A 22,133-nucleotide genomic window follows, 5' to 3' on the forward strand; every position below is an offset into this window, starting at 1 on the left:
GTTGTCCTGCCCTTTGGATTCTGGAAACAAACTTCCTTCTACTGTCTTTCCAGCCCCAGAGGTAGAAATGGCTTTCAGCTGTTACTAGTCTCTGGATTCCCTATTTGATTATTTTCCTCTCTCACATCGAACCAATTCTTTGAATAAATTCCCTCTGTATAAAATGCCTAATGAGGTTTTTTTTTTTTTCTGGCTGGACCATGACTGATAAATTGAAAATGGAACAGATGACATGCTTTAGGATATTTGTGGAGAGGCAATGTCATGGCCCATGACATTTTGTCAATACCATTAGTTCAATGTAGCTAAGACTATCTAATGGTTCAAAAACACCTAAAAATAGAGTAAAACATAATATATTTGAGAGCAAGGAGGAAAAAATTAGTAAACTTTGTCACTGACTCAGGATGGTCATTCTGGTATATACCGCACATAATAATCTAGACAATGGACATAAAATAAAACAAAAACAAAATAAAATAAAATTGGCATATCAAGTGGCATGGTTAAGAAACTGGAAAACATGAAACTGGACTACTTTAGTAGTTAAGTCAGATTGCTCATAATAGAAACCTAACTCCTTGACTTACTAGCTATGAGAATTTGGGGAAAGTTTCTAACTCTCTGATGCTTTATTTTCCACACCTGTAAAATGGGGTTACTAATACTATCTACTTCAGACAGATGTTGTGAGAATTACATAAATTAATGTATACAGACTTCTTAGACTTGGAATATAGTAATCACCAAATTAATGTCAAGTTTAATCATTATTATTATTATTAATTCTAGGCTACAGAGCTAATTAAAGTTAAGATTAGAATCCAGATGCATAAAACAGAATCATTTCTGTGTGAATCAGAGACCCTGAGATAAGTATCTCTCACACTAATATTCTTAGAGGTGAAAACTGTCCTTTTAAAACATGAAGACATGTATTGTTTTATCCCGACATTCTCAGCAAGTTTTTTTTCATACTGTGAAGAAAAGGAGCAGGTTGGCAGGCTTTTCTCCTAAATTTGGTAAAGAGTTGGAACAGTTAGAGTTGTGGACCACTCCCTAAGAAATATAAAGAAGATTTTGTTCACTGTGGTAGGCATTAATACTGTTCCCTCAAATATGTCCAGTTTTTCACCATGTCCTGATCCCTTTGTTATTGAGTAGGGCCATGTGACTAGGTTTGGCAAATGAGTTCTAAAAGGAAGGTATGTGTCTCTTCAGGGCACATAGAGCAAGATCCACACACACTCCCTCCCCACCCTAAGTTGCTTTTTCCTGCAACACCACCACCAGCAGTGTTGGAAATGGTTGCTGCTTCATTAGTCTGGGCCCGAGTGACCATGATGAAAATGTAGCATGAAGAAGATATAAACTTTGTTGTGATAAACCACTGATATTTGGGCGTTATTTATTACCACATTATAACCTAGTCAATAGATTGTTTTATAAATTTAAAACTCAAAGGAGAAGTAAGAAACATAGGCCAGAGATTATTATTCTAAGAATAATAAAATAATTAAATCCCATTTAATTATTTTTGCTACTCAATGAGAAGCAATAAAGCTTTTGCACTAAAAAGGACCTGTGGGCATGCCTTCAAAGGTAGAGGAAAGGAAGGAGTTGGATATTGTGCCTCATACAGTGGACAGGCTTATAAAAAGAAAGAGGGGACAAAGTGAAAGGTAGTAAAAAAAAATGTAGTACAGACCCAAGGGCTTTGGGGAGAGAAATAGAAATATGGTAAACTTCTCCCAGAGAAAAATTTTTAAAAGGTGAAGTCATGGTTTTCTAGATATAATAGATGAAGATGTGCATTTCAGGCAGAGAAAACAGATTTAAATAGGCAGGAGAGGAAGGAGCCATAAGCATTCATTGGTGGGTTCTAGGAAACATTTAAGAAAGATATTATAGCAAGTCTCTACAATCTCTTCCAGAAGATAGAAACAGAAAGAATACTTCCTAACTCATTCTATGAAGCCAACATTACCCTAATACCAAAACCAGACAAAGACATTATAAGAAAAGAAAACCACAGACTAACATATCTTATGAGTATAGATGCAAAAATGTTCAATAAAACACTAGCAAGTCAAATCCAACAATGTATAAAATGAATTATATACAATGACCAAGTGGGATTTATCCCTAGTATGCAAGTACAGTTCAACATTCAAAAAGCAATTAATATATTCTTTCACATCAAATGGCTAAAGAAGAAAAATCATATGATCATATCAATAGATGCATAAAAAGCATTTTAACAAAATCCAACACCTATTTATGATAAAATTCTTAGCAAACTAAGAATGGAGGGAAACTTCTTCAACTTGATAAAAACATCTACAAAAAACCTACAGCTAACATCATACGTAATGGTGAACTAGAAACTTTCTCACTGAGATCAGTAACAGGTAAGGATGTCCCCTCTCATCACTGGTTTTTAATATTGTACTGGAAGTCCTAGCTAATGCAATAAGACAAGGAAAGTACATAAAAGATATACAGATTGAGAAGGAAAAAATAAAACTGTCTTGATTCTCAGGTGACATGAGCACTTTGAAAAGAATCAACAAAAAACTGCCAGAACTAGTAAGCAATTATAGCAATGTTGCAGGATTTACAAGGTTAATATACAAAAGTTAACACTTTTCTATATACTAGCAATGAACAAGTGGAATTTGAAATTTAAAATTATTACCATTTACTTTAGCACCCCTAAAAAGGAAATATTTAGGTATAAATCTAACAAAATATGTAATAGATCTATTTGAGGGAAACTACAAAACTCTGATGAGAGAAATCAAAGAAGAACTAAATAAATGGAGAGATTATTCATGGAAACCAATACTCAATATCATCAAGAAAACAGTTTTCCCAACTTGATCTATATATTGAACACAATCCCAATCAAAATCCTAGCAAATTAATTTGTACATATTGACAAAGTGATTCTAAATTTATATGGAGAGACAAAAGACCCAGAATAGCCAATATTGAAGATGAAGAACAAAGTTGGAGGATTGACACTACCTGGTTTCAGGACTTACTATAAAGCAACTGTAATAAAGAGTGTGATATTGGCAAGAGAACAGACAGAGATCAGTAGAACAGAACAGAGAGCTGATGGATAACAGATTAAGAAACAAAAATCAATACCATTTCTTTAACCAATAGCAATTACTGTTTTATTTTTTAATTCCTTCATTTACAATAGAAAGAAAAGCAATATGGTAACTAGAAGTAATTCTAACAAGAGCTATTTTATACCTTTATGGATGAAATTATAAAACATTATTAAAATACATTAAAGATAACCTAAATAAATGGAAAGGCACATCACATTCATGGATGAGAAAACTCTGTATTATTAAGATAATTCCTCCTCAAATTGATCTCATTTCCAAGAAATTTTTTGACAAGTTGATCCTAAATTAATTTGGAAAAGTAAAAGGTCAAGATAAATTTGAAGATAAATTTGTAGAAGCAGAAAAATACAGGACTTCATGCTTGTATAAATTACTGTAAAAGTATAATGATTTTTATAGTTTTATATTATTTGCATGTAAAGATAAATAGACCATTGGAACCAATTCAGAGGCAGACATATGTGTATATGAAAATGTGGTATATTTCAGAGCCCACATTACAAAACAGCAAAGAAATAGTGAAATATTCACATAAATGGTGACAAGACAACCAGTTTATCAATATGAGGAAGGAAAAAATCTTGCTTCATATGACGTGTCAAAATAAATCCAAAGTAGATTTAGAAGCTATAAGTGGAAAAAACATTGATTTTTTTAACATAAAATACAGTAAAAGATGTTCATGACATGTAGGTATGGAAGGATTTATTAAATAAGACATTAAAAGCACAAAATATAAAGTGATAAATCTACCTATGTTACATCTTAAACTTTTGAATGACAAAAGACTTCATCAACCAAAGTACAAAGTTAAGATTCAGCCTAGAAGAATATATTTATAATACATAAAACCTACAAAGGATTAGTGAACAGATTGTTCAAGTGTGTATGTATTTACACACCACTACAAATAAATAATAAAAGATAAATGAACTCATAGAAATAAGGCAAAAAATATAGACAAGCAATTTGCAAAAATAACTTAACATTTTAAAAGAAATTTAATTTATTTGGATTTCAGGGAAATGTAAATTTATTTTTAAAAAAGGAATGAGCATAAAGTGTTGCAAGGATGTAAGAAATGGTACTAATCATTCATTGCTGTTAACAGTGTAACTTGTTAAAATCTTTTGAAGAGCATTCTTACAATAATCTAGTAAAATTCCACTACTAGTTACATCCTTAGAGATACAAGTACGTACCCAAAAGGACATACAAAATAAATATTTACTATTCATAATAATGAAAAACTTGAAGAATGGATAAACAAACTATGATTTTTAAATATAACGGATTAGTGTACAGCAATTAAAATATATCTTCTTCAATGTGTTTCAAAATATAACGCTACTTTTTTTTTCAAGATCTAAGATAACAAAAAATTGAAGATATCATTTATCACTATATGCAAGTGTAGTGAAAGTATTTAACCTTGCATGGAATGAGACACACCATTTTGAGGTAGTGGTTCTGTCTAGAGCAATAAGGAGAAGAAAAGAATGTGTTAAAAGTCTTTAACAATACCCGTAATACATTATTTCTTTAAATATACATACAGAAAATTCTGATCTGAAACAAAGAAAAATGCTAACATAATTTAATCAGGTATGGTTAGGGGAGTTATGCTATATTATTTCCAGCCCTTTTGTGTATGTTTGAAATAGTTCTGAATAGTAAAAACATGGATTTTTATAAACATAGTGATTGGTTACTCTAAATATTTAATTGGAAACAAGATTCCACAATTCAAACCAGAAGCTAGGAGTGTTACAACAATATGCTTCTAACCATATGGTTAGAATATAACCACAATTATATGTTCTATTCCTTACATACAATTCTCTCCCCCAATAAAAGGTAACAATCGTTCTGAATCCCACGTTTTTCACTCTTTTATGTCCCTTATTATACAACATCATTACATTTTTATGTACTAATGAAACAAACATATTTTAAAATTCTAGATGTTTCCATTTTATACCAAGATTATTACTTTGCCATTATGAAAACTTCAACATATTTTATTTTATTTTATCATTTTTTAACATCTTTATTAGAGTATAATTGCTTTACAATGCTGTGTGTTGGTTTCTGCTGTATAACAAAGTGAATCAGCTATACGTATACATATATCCCCATATCCCCACCTCTCCCTCTTGCACCTCCCTCCCACCCTCCATATCCCACCCCTCTAGGTGGTCACAAAGCACTGACCTGATCTCCCTGTGCGATGCGGCTGCTTACCACTAGCTATCTATTTTATATTTGGTAGTGTATATACATCAACTCCACACTCTCACTTCATCCCAGCTTACCCTTCCACCTCCGCATGTCCTCAAGACCATTCTCTATGTATGCACCTTTATTCCTGTCCTGCCACTACGTTCTTCAGAACCATTGTTTTTTATATTCAATATATATGTGTTAGCATATGGTATTTGTTTTTTCTTTCTGACTTACTACACTCTGTATGCCAAACTCTAGGTCCAACCACCTCACTACAAATAAATCAATTTCGTTTCTTTTTATGGCTGAGTAATATTCCACTGTATATATGTGCCACGTCTTCTTTATCCATTCCTCTGTCAGTGGACACTTAGGTTGCTTCCATGTCCTGGCGATTGTAAATAGTGCCTCAATGAACACTGTGGTACATGACTCTTTTTGAATTATGGTTTTCTCAGGGTATACACCCAATAGTGGGATTGCTGGGTGGTATGGTAGTTCTACTTTCAGTTTTTTAAGGAACTCCATACTGTTCTCCATAGTGGCTGTATCAATTACATTCCCACCAACAGTGCAGAAGGGTTCCTTTTTCTCCACACCCTCTCCAACATTTATTGTGTGTAGATTTTTTGATGATGGCCATTCTGACCGGAGTGAGGTGATACCTCATTGTAGCTTTGATTTGCATTTCTCTAATGATTAGTGATGTTGAGCATCCTTTCATGTGTTTGTTGGCAAACTGTATATCTTCTTTGGGGAAATGTCTATTTAGGTCTTCTGCCCATTTTTGGACTGGGTTGTTTGTGTTTTTCACATCAAGCTGCATGAGCTGCTTGTATATTTTGGAGATTAATCCTTTGTCAGTTGCTTTGTATGCAAATATTTTCTCCCATTCTGAGGGTTGTCTTTTCGTCTTGTTTAAGGTTTCATTTGCTGTGCAAAAGCTTTTAAGTTTCATTAGGTCCCATTTATTTATATTTGTTTTTATTTCCACTTCTCTAGGGGGGTGGGTCAAAAAGGATCTTGCTGTGATTCATGTCATAGAGTGTTCTGCTTATGTTTTCAGCTAATAGTTTTATAGTGTCTGGCCTTACATTTAGGTCTTTAATCCATTTGCAGTTTATTATTGTGTATGGTGCTCGGGAGTGTTCTAATTTCATTCTTTTACATGTAACTGTCCAGTTTTCCCAGAACCACTTATTGAAGAGGCTGTCTTTTCTCCATTGTATATTCTTGCCTCCTTTATCAAAGATAAGGTGACCATATATGTGTGGGTTTATCTCTGGGCTTTCTATCCAGTTCCATTGATCTATATTTCTGTTTTTCTGCCAGTATCATACTACCTTGATTGCTGTAGCTTTGTAGTATAGTCTGAAGTCAGGGAGCCTGATTCCTCCAGCTCTGTTTTTCTTTCTCAAGATTGCTTGGGCTATTTGGGGCCTTTTGTGTTTACATACAAATTGTGAAATTTTTGATTCTAGTTCTGTGAAAAATACCATTGGTAGTTTGATAGGGATTGCATTGAATCTGTAGATTGCTTTGGGTAGTATAGTCATTGTCACAATGTTGATTCTTCCAATCCAAGAACATGGTATATCTCTCCAACTGTTTGTATCATCTTTAATTTCTTTCATCAGTGTCTTATAGTTATCTGCATACAGGTCTTTTGTCTCCTTAAGTAGCTTTATTCCTAGGTATTTTATTCTTTTTGTTACAGTGGTAACTGGGAGTGTTTCCTTAATTTCTCTTTCAGATTTTTCATTATTAGTGTATAGGAATGCAAGAGATTTATGTGCATAAATTTTGCAACCTCCTACTTTACCAAATTCATTGATTAGCTCCAGTGGTTTTCTGGTAGCATCTTTAGGATTCTCTTTGTACAGTATCATGTCATCTGCAAACAGTGACAGTTTTACTCCTTTTCCGATTTGGATTCCTTTTATTTCCTTTTCTTCTCTGACTGCTGTGGCTAAAACTTCAAAAACTATGTTGAATAACAGTGGTGAGAGTGAGCAACCTTGTCTTGTTCCTGATCTTAGTGGAAATGATTTCAGGTCTTCACCATTGAGAGCGATGTTGGCTGTGGGTTTCTCATATGGCCTTTATTATGTTCAGGTAAGTTCCCTCTATGCCTACTTTCTGGAGAGTTTTTTTCATAAATGGGTGTTGAATATTTTTGAAAGTTTTTCTGCATCTATTGAGATGATCATATGGTTTTTCTCCTTCAATTTGTTAATATGGTGTATCCCATTGATTGATTTGCGTATATTGAAGAATCCTTGAATTCCTGGGATAACCCCACTTGATCATGGTGTATGATCTTTTTAATGTCCTTTTGGATTCTGTTTGCTAGTATCTTTTTGAGGACTCTTGCATCTATGTTCATCAGTGATATTGGCCTGTAGTTTTCTTTTTTTGTGACATCTTTGCCTGGTTTTGGTATCAGGGTGATGGTGGCCTCATAGAATGAGTCTGGGAGTGTTCCTACCTCTGCTATATTTTGGAAGAGTTTGAGAAGGATAGGTGTTAGCACTTCTCTAAATATTTGATAGAATTCACCTGTGAAGCCACCTGGTCCTGGGCTTTAGTTTGTTGGAAGATGTTTAATTACAGTTTCAGTTTCAGTGCTTGTGATTGGTCTGTTTATATTTTCTATTTCTTCCTGATTCCGTCTCAGAAGGTTGTACTTGTGTAAAAATCTGTCCATTTCTTCTAGGTTGTCCATTTTATTGGCATATAGTTGCTTGGAGTAATCTCTCATGATCTTTTGTATTTCTGCAGTGTCAGTTGTTACTTCTCCTTTTTTATTTCTAATTCTATTGATTTGAGTCTTCTCCCTTTTTTTCTTGATGAGTCTGGCTAATAGTTTATCAATTTTCTTTCTCTTCTCAAAGAATCAGCTCTTAGTTTTATTGATCTTTGCTATTGTTTCCTTCATTTCTTTTTCATTTATTTCTGATCTGATTTTTATGTTTTGTTCCCTTCTGCTAACTTTGGGGTTTCTGTCTTCTTCTTTCTCTAATTGCTTTAGGTGTAAAGATAGGTTGTTTATTTGAGATTTTTCTTGTTTCCTGAGATAGGATTGTATTGCTATAAACTTCCCTCTTTGAACTGCTTTCGCTGCATCCCATAGGTTTTGGGGCATCGTGTTTTCATTTTCATTTGTTTCTAAGTATTTTTTTTATTTCCTCTTTGATTTCTTCAGTGATCTCTTGGTTACTTAGTAGTGTATTGTTTAGCCTCTATTTGAGTGTTGGTAAGATGAATGTTGTCCCACAGGTCTCTGAAACTCTCCTCAATTCTTTTCATAATTTTTTCTTTAATCTGCTCTGTGGTAGTTAATTCCACTATTTTATCTTCCAGGTCACTTATTTGTTCTTCTACCTCAGTTATTCTGCTATTGATTCCTTCTAGAGAATTTTTTATTTCATTTAATGTGTTGTTCATCATTGTTTGTTTGCTCTTTAGTTCTTCTAGGTCCTTGTTAAACATTTCTTATATTTTCTCCATTCTATTTCCAAGATTTTGGATCATCTTTACTATAATTACTCTGAATTCTTTTTCCGGTAGACTGCCTATTTCTTCTTTATTTGTTTGGTCTGGTAGGTTTTTACTTTGCTCCTTCATCTGGTGTGTATTTCTCTGTCTTCTCATTTTGTTTATCTTACTGTGTTTGGGGTCTCCTTTTTTCAGGCTGCAGGTTCATAGTTCCTGTTGTTTTTGGTGTCTGCCCCCAGTGGGCAAGGTTGGTTCAGTGGTTTGTGTAGGCTTCATGGTCGAGGGGACTGGTTCCTGTGCTCTGGTGGATAAGGCTGGATCTTGTCTTTTTGGTGGGCAGAACCTCATTCAGTGCTGTGCTTTGAGGTATCTGTGACCTTATTATGATTTTACACAGCCTCTCTGCTAATGGGTTTGGTTTTGTTCCTGTCTTGCTAGTTGTTTGGCATGGGGTATCCAGCGCTGGAGCTTTCTGCTCTTTGAGTGGAGCTGGGTCTTAGCATTGAGATGGAGATCTTTGGGAGAGCCCCTGCTGATTGATATTATGTGGGGCTGGGATGTCTCTGGTGGTCCAATGTCCTGATCTCGCCTCTCCCACTTCAGAGGCTCAGGCCTGACACCTGGCCAGAGCACCAAGACCCTGTCAGCCACACGGCCAGGTTCATGGGGAGTTTCTTGCCTTTTGGAAAATCTGAGGTCTTCTGCCAGCATTCAGTAGGTGTTCTGTAGGAGTTGTTCCACATGTAGATGTATTTTTGATGTATTTGTGGGGAGGAAAGTGATCTCCACGTCTTACTGCTCCTCCATTGCAAAGGTCCTCCCTCAACATATTTTAAAAGATTGATATCATTTAGAATACATTTTATAGCCTCATGGAGTTAAACTTGATTCAATAACAAAAAACACTCAGAAAAAATCCAGTTACATGAAAATTAAACAATATACTTAGAAATAAATTATGATTGAAGGAAAATTTTTAAAAGTTAAAAATTTTGAACTGAATGATGAAGTTATTTATAAAATATATATATAATATTAATACTTGTGGAACATAATGAAAGCAGTGCTTTGAGGGAAATTGTTAGCTTTATGTGTTTACATTATTTTAAAAAGGCAGAAAGTCAATGATTTAAGCTCCATCACACTAATCTAAAAAAGAACAGAAAATCAATCTATGCAAAATAGAAGGAAGGAAATAATAAAGATAAAATAAATAAATAAGGTAAGATAAGATAAATTAATGAATTGGAATATGACAGAAAATAACATACTCAAATGTTTCCTTGTAAGGTAAATAAAATTGACAAACTATCAATTCTGATAAAGAAGGCGAGAAGTACAAATTACTATTAACAGACATGAAAAAGGAACATCACTTCAGATCTTTAGACACCAAAAAATAAAGAAAATATTACAAATGTTACACAAAAAATTACATAAAATTTAAATAAAATAGAAATTCCTCAAAACAGAGAAATTACCAAAACTAACAGAAAAAGTAATAGAAATTATGAATAGTTTTATACTATTTAAGAAATTTGAATGTATAAAATATATAACTAATTAGAACTTGCTCTATAGCATGGGGAACTCAATGCTCTGTGGTGACCTAAATGGGAAGGAAATCCAAAAATGAGGGTATATATGTATACATATAGCTGATTCACTTTGCTGTACAGCAGAAACTAACACAGCATTGTAAAGCAACCATACTTCAGTTAAAAAAAGAAACGAAAGAAAGAAAGAAAGAGAAAGAAAGAAAGAAAGGAAGGAAGAAATTTGACCCTTGATTTAAAACCTATTCATGAAGAAAACCTCAAGCACAGACGGCTTCTCTGTTGAATTCTCCAAATATCTTAGGAAGCAATAGTACCAATCAAAGACATAATCTTCAAGAAAATTAAAAAAGTGACCACAAAAATTTTGGGAAAAATGTAGGAAATGATTTTTATGATCTTGAGGCAGTAAGAGATTTCTTAAGCAGGATCATAAAATGCTAATTATAAAAGAAAATTTTAATAGACCATATTTCATTAAAATTAAGATTTTCCATTTATTATTAAGCACCATTACAGTAGCTGCAACATATGTAGCAAAAAATGGCTCAAAATCAGAATATATAAATAACTCCTGTAAAGCAAAAAGAAAAAAATACTGAAAATCCCATAGAAAAAAATAGGCAAAAAATTAAACAGATATTTTACAAAAGAATATATTCAAAATGTCAACTAAAAAAAGAAATATAGATACATGTATATGTATAACTGAATCACTTTGCTGTACACCTAAAACTAATACAACATTGTTAAACAACTGTAATCAAATATATAATAAAAAATATTTAAAGTAATAATTGGACACAACTAAAGAGGATATATAGGTGGCAAATAAGTATATGAAAAGATATTCAACATCCTTGCCATTTAGGAAATGCAACTTAAAACTAAAATGTGATATCACTCACTACATGTCTACAAAATGGCTAAAATTAAAAAATAATAACACCAATGATGGCAAGCACGTGGAAAAACTTATACATTGCTGCTTGGAATGTAAAATAGCACAAACACTTTGGATAACAGTTTGGTAGTCTAACACTAAAAATGTAATTACCATACAACTTAACAATTACACTCTTAAGATATTTTTCTGAGAGAAATAAAAACTTAAGTTCACCCCAAAACTTATACATAAGTGTTTATATCAGCTTTATTATTAATAGCCCCAAATTGAAAACATATGTCCTTCAATAAGTGAATGTTTATTTTAAAAGAGACATATGCATTATATACATAACACTGAATACTATACTGAGTAACACAAAGGAATGAACTTACAGCAAGGGCAAGAAAATCAGGTCCCAGAAGAAGAAGAAAAATAGAAAGGGCCTGAGAAAATATGTGAAGAGTCCATAGACAAAAACTTCCTTAACATGGGAAAGGAAATAATCACCCAAATCCAAGAAGTGCAGAGAGTCCCATACAGGATAAACCCAAGAACGAATACATGAGACACATATTAATCAAAATAACAAAAATTAAATACAAGGAAAAAATATTAAAAGCAACAAATAACATGCAAGGGAACCCCCATAAGGTTATCAGCTGATTTTTCAGCAGAAACTCTGCAAGCCAGAAGGGAATGACAGGATATATTTAAAGTGATGAAAGGGTAAAACCTACAACCAAGAATACTCTACCCAGCAAGGATCTCATTCAGATTTGATGGAGGACACAAAAGCTTTACAGACAAGCAAAAGCTAAGAGAATTCATCACCACCAAACCAGTTTTATGACGAATGCTAAAGGAATTTCTCTAGGCAAGAAACACAAGAGAAGAGAACATAAGAGGAAAGGAAGAAAAAAGACCTACTAAAACAAATCCAAAACAATTAAGAAAATGGCAATAGGAACATACATATCAATAATTACTTTAAATGTATTATAAATGGAATAAATGCTCCAACCAAAAGACATAGACTGGCTGAGTGAATACAAAAAGAAGACCTGTATATATGCTGTCTACAAGAGACCCACTTTAGACCTAGGGAAACATACAGACTGAAAATGAGGGGATGGAAAAAGCTATTTCTTGCAAATGGAAATCAAAAGAAAGCTGGAGTGGTAATTCTCCTATCAGACAAAATAGACTATAAAATAAAGACTATTACAAAAGACAAAGAACACTACATAATGATCAAGGGACCAATCCAAGAAGAAGATATAACAATTGTAACTATTTATGCACCCAACATAGGAGCACCTCAATACATAAGGCATAAAAGGAGAAATTGACAGTAACACAATAATAGTGGGGGACTTTAAAACCTCACTTACACCAATGGACAGATCATCCAAACAGAAAATTAATAAGGAAACACAAGCATTAAATGACACATTAGACCAGATAGAATTAATTGATACTTTTAGGACATTCCTCCAAAAGCAACAAAATACACTTTCTTCTCAAGTGCTCATGGAACATTCTCCAGGATAGATCACATCTTGGGTCACAAATCAAGCCTTGGTAAATTTAAGAAAATCGAAATAATATCAAGCATCTTTTCCAACCACAATGCTATGTGATTAGAAATCAATTACAGAGAAAAAAATGTAAATAACACAAACACATGGAGGGTAAACAATATGCTACTAAATAAGCAATGGATCACTAAAAAAATCAAAGAGGAAATTTAAAAATGCCTAGAAACAAATGACAATGAAAACACGATGACCCAAAATCTATGAGATGCAGCAAAAGTAGTTCTAAGAGGAAAGTTTACAGGAATACAGTAAGTCCCCTACATACCAACCTTTAAGTTGCAAAATTTCAAAGATGCCAAAATGTGTTCCACCAACGTCAGGCATGCGTGAAATTTCTGCTTGCGTTCCATCTCCTATTACTGATTATCCTTCAGTGCTAGCATCTCCCACCTCCTCTCCCTCCTCCAAGCAGTAACTCTTCTTGCCTGTTCACTTGATGCCAGCCCCTGGATGCCAGCTGCTGTAATGTACTACTGTACTTTTCAAGGTACTGTACTGGAAGATTAAAAATGTTTCCTGTATTTTTTGTGTTTGTTTGTTTTTAAGAATTATTTGTGTGAAAAGTATTATAAACATATTATAGTGTACTATAATACCATATTGTAGTACTATATAGCCTATTAGTACTATATAGAATTAGAAATGAAAAAGAAGTTAAAACTGACATCTCAGAAATACAGAGGATCATAGAGACTACTATAAGCAACTGTATGCCAATAAAATGGACAACCTGGAAGAGATGGACAAATTCTTAGAAAGGTACAATCTTCCAAGACTGAACCAGGAAGAAATAGAAAATATGAGCAGACTAATCACAAGTACTGAAATTGAAACTGTGATTTAAAATCTTCCGACAAACAAAAGTCCAGGACCAGATGACTTCACAGGTGAATTCTACCAAATATTTAGAGAAGAGCTAACACCTATCCTTCTGAAACTCTTCCAGAAAATTGCAGAGGAAGGAAAACTGTCAAGCTCATTTTACAATGCAACCATCACCTGAATACCAAAACCAGAAAAAGGTATCACACGAAAAAGAAAATTACAGGCCAATATCATTGATGAACATAGACGTAAAAATCTTCAACAAATTACTAGCAACAGAATCCAACAACACATTAAAAGGATCATCCATGATGATCAAGTGGGATTTATCCGAGGGATGCAAAAATTCTTCACTATACACAAATCAATCAATGTGATACTCCATATTAATAAATTAAAGAATAAAAACCATATGATCATCTCAACAGATGCAGAAAGAGTTTTGACAAAATTCAACACCAGTTTATGATAAAAACTCTCCAGAAAGTGGACATAGATGGAACCTACCTCAACATAATAAAGGCCATATATGACAAGCCCACAGCAAACATCATTCTCAATGGTGAAAAACTGAAAGCATTTCCTCCAAGATCAGGAACAAGACAAGGATATCCACTCTCGCCACTGTTATTCAACATAGTTTTGAAAGTCCTAGCCACAGCAGTCAGAGAAGAAAAAGAAATAAAAGTAATCCAAATTGGAAAAGAAGTAAACTGTCACTGTTTGTAGATGACATGATACTATACATAGAGAAGCCTAAATATGCCACCAGAAAATTACTAGAGCTCATCAGTGAGTTTGGTAAAGTAGCAGGATACAAAATTGATGCACAGAAATGTCTTGCATTCCTAGACACTAACAACAAAAGATCAAAAAGAGAAATTAAAGAAGCACTTCCATTTACCATCACAACAAGAATAAAATACCTAGGAATAAAGCTAACAAAGGAGACAAAAAACCTGTACTCAGAAAACTATAAGCTACTGATAAAAGAAATCAAAGATGACACAAACACATGGAGAGATATACCATGTTCTTGGATTGGAAGAATCAATATTTTCAGAATGGCTATACCACTCAAAGCAATCTACAGATTCAATGCAATTCCTATCAAATTACTCATAGCATATTTCACAGAATTAGAACAAAATATTTTACAGTTTGTATAGAAACACAAAAGACCCCAAATAGAAAAAGCAATCTTGAGAAAGAAAAACAGAGCTGGAGGAACCAGGTTCCTTGACTTCAGACTATACTACAAAGCTACTGTCATCAAGACAGTACGGTACTGGCACCAAAACAGAAATATAGATCAATGGAATAGGGTAGAAAGCCCAGAGGTAAACCTACGTACCTATGGTTACCTAATCTATGACAAAGGAGGGAAGAATATACAATGGAGAAAAGACTGTCTCTTCAATAAGTGATTCTGGGAAAACTGGACAACTACATGTAAAAGAATAAAAATTAGAACACTCCCTAACACCATACACAAAAATAAAATCCAAATGGATTAAAGACCTAAATGTAAGCCCTGACACTAAAACTCTTAGAGGAAAGCATAGGTAAAACACTCTTTGACATAAATTTCAGCAAGATCTTTTTTGATCCACCTCCTAGAGTAATGAAAATAAAACAAAAATAAACAAATGGGATCTAATTAAACTTAAAATCTTTTGCCCAGCAAAGGAAACCATAAACAAAACAAAAAGACAACCTTCAGAATGGGAGAAAATATTTACAAATGAGGAAGCCAACGAGGGATTAACCTCCAAAATATACAACCAGCTCATGCAGCACAATAACAAAAAAAAAAAACAAATAACCAGTCAAAAAATGAGCAGAAGATCTAAGTAGACATTTCTCCAAAGAAGCAACACAGATGGACAAAAATCATATGAAAAGATGCTTAACATCACTAATTATCAGAGAAATGCAAATCAAAACTACAACGAGGTATCACCTCACACCAGTCAGAATGGTCATCATCAAAAAATCTACAAACAGTAAATGCTAGAGAGGGTGTGGAGAAAAGTGTTAGTGGGAATATGAAATGGTACAGCCACTATTGAGAACATTATGGAGGTTCCTTAATAAACTAAAAGTAGAACTACCATATGACCCAGCAACCCTCTGCTGGGCATATACCCAGAGAAAACCATAATTCAAAAAGATACATGCACCCCAATGTTTATTGCAGCACTATTTACAATAGCCAGGACATGGAAGCAACTTAATTGTCCATCAACAGAGGAACAGATACAGAAGATGTGGTACATATATAAAATGGAATATTACTCAGCAAAAAAAAGAGAAAAATAATGCCATTTGCATCAACATAGATACACCTAGATATTGTCATGCTGCATGAGGTAAGTCAGACACAGAAAGACAAATATAATATGCATAATTGCTTATATGTGGAATCTAAGCAAAAGGGCACAAATAAACTTATTTACAAAACAGAAGTAGAGTCATGGATATAGAAACAAATTTATGGTTACCAGGGGATAAGGGAGGGGGAGATAAGTTTGGAGATTGCGACCGACATATACACACTACTATATATAAAATAAATAATTAATAAGGACCTACTGTTTAGCACAGGGAACTCTACTCAATACTCTGTAATGGACTACATGGGAAAAGAATCTAAAACAAAAGAGTGTATATATGTATATGTATAACTGATTCACTTTGCTGTGAATCACACCTGAAACTAACACAACATTGTAAATCAACTATACTCCAATAAAATTTTTTTTTTAAAAAGGCAAGCCTGGGGCTTCCCTGGTGGCGCAGTGGTTGGGAATCTGCCTGCCAATGCAGGGGACACGGGTTCGAGCCCTGGTCTGGAAGAATCCAATGTGCCGCAGAACGGCTGGGCCCGTGAGCCGCAGTTGCTGAGCCTGCGTGCCTGGAGCCTGTGCTCCGCAACGAGAGGCCGCGATAGGGAGAGGCCCGCGCACCACGATGAAGAGTGGCCTCCGCTTGCCACAACTAGAGACAGCCCTTGCACAGAAACGAAGACCCAACACAGCCATAAATAAATTAATTAATTAAAAAAAAAAAAAAAGGCAAGCCTGTTTAAAAGAAAAAGAACAGGAAAATCATGAGGTTTCCCCATAAAAGGTTCTCAGCTTCCACAAATAACTAATACAGAATAGTATTATCAGACAAAATACCCTTTTATTAGAGGGATCAAATTAACTATAGGGAAAGCATTCTAGAAATGACAGATACAAAAGAATGTGGTATGTTGACAAAAAGGCAAACACTATGAATATGAAGTTTGAAGAATCAGTATATCACCTTTTATTACACTTTTGTCAGTAGTGGGGACAGTTCAAAACAAGGCTAAGGAAATCACACTTAAGTATTCAACATTCACACAATATAAATGTTATTCTTGTGACTCTTGCCATTATGAGGTCTGCCCTCCTCCCCCACTTCCTTCAACTCTTTGAGTCTCAGCCCTGCCTCAGTGAGCAAACCCCTTCCTTAATAGGATAGTGGGAAAATGTTTTCTTTGCTCATGAAGAAAGTGACTATAGATATTAATTGTATCTGGAAAACATCAAAACAATGGAGTTTTTAATTCACATGTTGACAAGGGAATATGCTTTTTTTGTTAACTAATGTTTCCGAATTGGGCTTTCCACATTGAAGAAAAACTCATAAAGAAAATTCTGTAAAACATCCCTGAAAATTCTACCTCAAACTGTCCTGAGACAGTTTGCTAGCCAGCAAACCCAACATAAAATTTGAAAAAACGAGATACAAGTTTCAATCTTCAGAGAGTAAAAAAGCAGTTTCCCATCATTCATCTATATTATTAATAATCAATGAAAGAGATCCTGCCACATCAGTAGCTGCCAGTTTTCCCAGCTTTCCCTACTCCCACCCCAGCCCCAATGACCCCTAAAATTTTGGATATAAGCAAATGAATCTCAGAATGTTAGCACTGGAAGAGGCTGAAAGTCATTAGCTCTGCAATGAATATAAAAAGTAATTAAGTTACAGGATCTACTATCCAGAAACTTACAAAGTTAAGGACACAAGACATGCACATGTGAAAAGTTTTCTATCATCTTAATGCACACTGATTCAGAGTCCATTTGAAAGATAGACAGAAGTCATTAACTACAATGGCTTCACAATACAGTTACGAGAAAGCCATTAGCAGAGTCACTTAGCCATGCTCTAGCCCTCCAAGGAAGATACAAAGCTGGGATGTAGATTGGGCCATTTCATCCCTTTCCTCAGCTTCATGACCTTTCAAATCACTTTCCTCTTCACTCTGGAGGCAGCTATAAATCATGTGTTCAGCCCCTTCTCTGGGAGTAGGTGCTACCTATCCCAGATGATGCTGACCTTTGCCAGAAGTACAGGACTCTACATCAGCAGTCCCCAACCTTTTGTGCACCAGGGATTGGTTTCGTGGAAGACAGTTTTGCCATGGACCAGGGTTGGGGGATGGTTTTGGGATGATTCAAGTGCATTAAATTTATTGTGCATTTTATTTCTATTATTATTACATTGTAATATATAATGAAATAATTATACAACTCACCATAATGCAGAATCAGTGGAAGTCCTGAGCTTGTTTTCCTGCAGCTAGATGGTCCCATCTGGAAGTGATGGGAGACAGTGACACCCAAAGTGTGTTGCTTATGTCCAATCTACTCCGTAGATGCAGCTTAAATGTCACTTGCCACTCACTGATAGGGGTTTGATATGAGTCTGCAAGCAATTGATTTATTATGGTCTCTGTGCAGTCAAACCTCTTTGCTAATGATAATCTGTACTTGCAGCCACTCCCCAGTGCTAGCATCACTGCCTCAGCTCCACCTCAGATCATCAGGCATTAGATTCTCATAAGGAGAGCACAACCTAGATCCCTCACATGCACAGTTCACAGCAGGGTTCGTGCTCCTATGAGAATCTAATGCCACCATTGATCTGACAGGAGACAGAGCTCAGGCAGTAATGTGAGTGATGGGGAGCAGCTGTAAATACAAATGAAGCTTCGCTCACCCACCTCTCACATCCTGTTGTGCGGCCCGGTTCCTAAGAGGCCACGGACTGGTATCAGTTGGGGTTGGGGACCCCTGGTCTACATCATCTTTTCCAGGTTTCTAGATCCTACAAGAAACATACCTCCATCTATGAGGGTGAGACAGGTGGGGGCAACATGAACCTCTTTCCTTGTTAACATTAGAGACTGGCTCCTTCTGAGCTGCTGCAAACTGATGGTTTGTCAATCCCATTTCTCATCTTCACAGTTTCCAAATTTATCCTGATGAGGTTAGGCGTGTCTAAACCACACTTTAATTTAGCCATACTAGTTGAGGTTTGAGGGTTTCCACAATTCTGATCTGCATACTAAGAGTCCATCTGGTTTATGATTTTTATTTTCCCTGTATTTCCCATACGTAAGAGCCTTAAGATCAGAAGAGCATGAGAAAGCACAGAGACCAGGCTGTGAGGGGAGCACACACTGCCTCTCCTAGAGCAGGGTCATTCTGGAAGCTGAGAAACTCCTCACCACAAATCCATGTGGAGGTCCCTTCTCCTGTGAACATACTCTGTGATGCAGATTCTCAGGTTTAAATGTAGGTTCTACCACTTACTAAGTGTGTTCCTTTGGGCATGTTGTTAACACCTCTGTGCCTTGGCTTTCTTATCTGCAAAATGGAAGCAATAATGACAAACAGTACTACCTCCTGGGATTGTATTGAGCATTGTATAGTATATAATACATGTAAAAGGACTTATAGTGCATGGCGTGTGGTTAATGCTCAATAAATGTTATGTTGATGTCATTATTTCTGTGCCTGGGGACCAGTAGGAATTAGTTGTGCAAGCTTCTATTCTCTGGAAGGAGAATGAAAGCTTTTTAGGGCCTGTCCTTGTGCCCTTTCTTTCCTTACTTAAACCCTTTCCCCCTGCTCTCCCCCCCGCATTGTTCCTTCTCCACCAAGACTTCAGAACTGCTGCAGCTGGCCTCCCCTTCTCAGGACCACCACAGTGTGATTACTTTGGTATCACATAATCTGGCCCTTGTTCCTACATGGTATTTTTTAACAATTGCATTGTCTGCATATGCTTGCTGTCCTCACCAAACTGAGGCCCCAAGTAGGGGAGGTTGGGGTCATTTCCAACCTGATAATGGCTAGCGCAAGGCTGGGCAGAGGGAGTGTGCTTTTTTAAGTTCTTATAATTGACTATGCCATTGCTTCTTAAACTGTATAAAGAGATTTTAATATATGACAGTGTTGGTTGCTGTATCTGGGACAGAAATTGTCTTTCAGAAATGAGTGTTGGCTCCAAGAGCATAATCACAGAGAAACCAAACAAGCAAGTCCTTGTCCTCCGGGCAAGCTCCTTAGGAAGCAGGAAAAGTGGTGCAAAAGACTCATCTGACTTTGCGGCAGTAGGATCTCGTGATTAACAGGAGAAAGAGATTGGCCATCATTCATCTCCCCATTCAGGGAATATTTCCTGGGCATCCACCATATGTCAGACTCTGTGCCTGGTGCTAGAAATGTGGCAATTCCAACAAAGCAGCTGTCCTTGTGACAATCTGAGAGAGAGATGAATATTCAACTAATAATTATGCTCTTATCAACAGATAGGACAAGTCTAGCTGGATCAGGTAAAAGTGAAAAAAAGGTGACTTTCCCAGTGTGAGCGAGGTAGATGCGTCAGTAAGCAAATGCTTATAAGCATGTTCTTTGGAGTAAAACATGACCCAAGTTCAAGTCTTTGCTTTGCTCTTTAATAGCTGCAGAATATCAGGAATAGTACTTAAGCCCTGAAGGGGTTCAGAACATGCCACCCCAAAAATGTGCAGCTTTAGCATATTGATTATTTTGAGCTGGAGGCACTTGAGAAACAGCAGATACAGGAAGGGCTCTCTGACTTCCCTCTTTCTACCTGAGAGCAGATCATAAAATTCCTCATGAGAAAGATGCCCTTCCTGTACCAGGAAGAGAAGGGACATTCTTATCAACAGAGACTGAAAGTCAGTGCCAAAATGAATTTGTACAAACCTACTAAAATAACTTATCTTCCATGAGTTTTCTCCATATATTTTCTTGTCATTGTCCCACAATTTATTAGCCCTAGCCCAAGCCCTTTGTGTTGCCACACCCCCACAATTTATCATCCTTTATGTAAAAAGCTTTCAGGTCTTCATTTTCCTTCTGAAGACTCCTGCATATGCATACAAACATTAAATAAATTTGTATGTTTTTCTCCTGCTAAACTGTCTGATGACAGTTCAATTCTTAGACCAGCTACAGAACCTACGAGGGTAGAGGGAAGTGTTCCTCTCTTATACCTCTTCCAGTGTTTCTAAATTGATAAGATGAGGACAATAGCCCCATATGTCTGGATTTCATAAACATTAGATAAGGTAATATATGTAGTTCCCTTAACACTCAATAAATGTTGTTACCTTATTATCAATAGAGTTAGCACTGTTGCCCAGGTTTCTTGATAGTAAATCCAGACTTTTTACCTCTACACCCCACTGCCTCTACATCATTTCATGTTTTTTTCTCTTGTCTTTCTAACCAAAAATGTTTCCTGGAAAGTAGGTCAGATCTCAGCTAACTCTCACTACCATAGCTTTTAAATGGAGGAGGGGGCACAGGAAGCTTTTTAGCAGTTCTAAGTGCCCAACAAGGCTTCCAAAAGTGACAAAATATTTCCCTGAGGGTTTATTTAATTTTGTCCCCAGTCTTGTTCACAATTCTGCCCATCTGGTCCTGGAGGCTTCTCTATTTTTAAATATTTCTACTTTGGGAGTTTTGCTTTTTTAACCTATTCTAGGATTAGTTACACCCTTTCAACCGCCCCCATGTTCTCCACCAACCCCTGGTTTATTTTCCTTGAGAAGATTCCTCAGTAGGAGAAATTTACTGTAGGCTGGAACTTTGATAAACTCAGAACTAAAAGACTGAGACATCTCAAGCCATTTCAAAAGGTCACAACAAAACTGATTCTACACTTGATACTGATATGTGATCCTGTTCCAACAAGACCATTCCAAGGGTACAAGTTACAAACACGAATAGCATTTCATGGAAGAAAGTTTCCCCTATCTAGACACAAAGCCACCTCTCTTAAAAAAAAAGATATTGTCAATGCTGGTCAGATAGCTCTCTTAAAAAGAAACTCAGCTTGAGCTGTCTATTCAGGGTCTCTCTAGGGCATCTGTCAACATAGCTAACTGTCAAGATGTGATCCAGGGATGCACCAGAGGCCTGCCTGCTCCAAAGCAGTCCCTCTGCCAGCCTGGGATGTCTGAATTCCCACTGTTAGTATCATTCCTTCAGGATGGGGCACTGGCTCTAGAAAGTTTATTTCCTGAAGATTAACAAATCAA

This window comes from Balaenoptera acutorostrata, chromosome 9, assembly GCF_949987535.1.
Source record: "Balaenoptera acutorostrata chromosome 9, mBalAcu1.1, whole genome shotgun sequence".
In the NCBI taxonomy this organism is placed as follows: Eukaryota; Metazoa; Chordata; class Mammalia; order Artiodactyla; family Balaenopteridae; genus Balaenoptera; species Balaenoptera acutorostrata.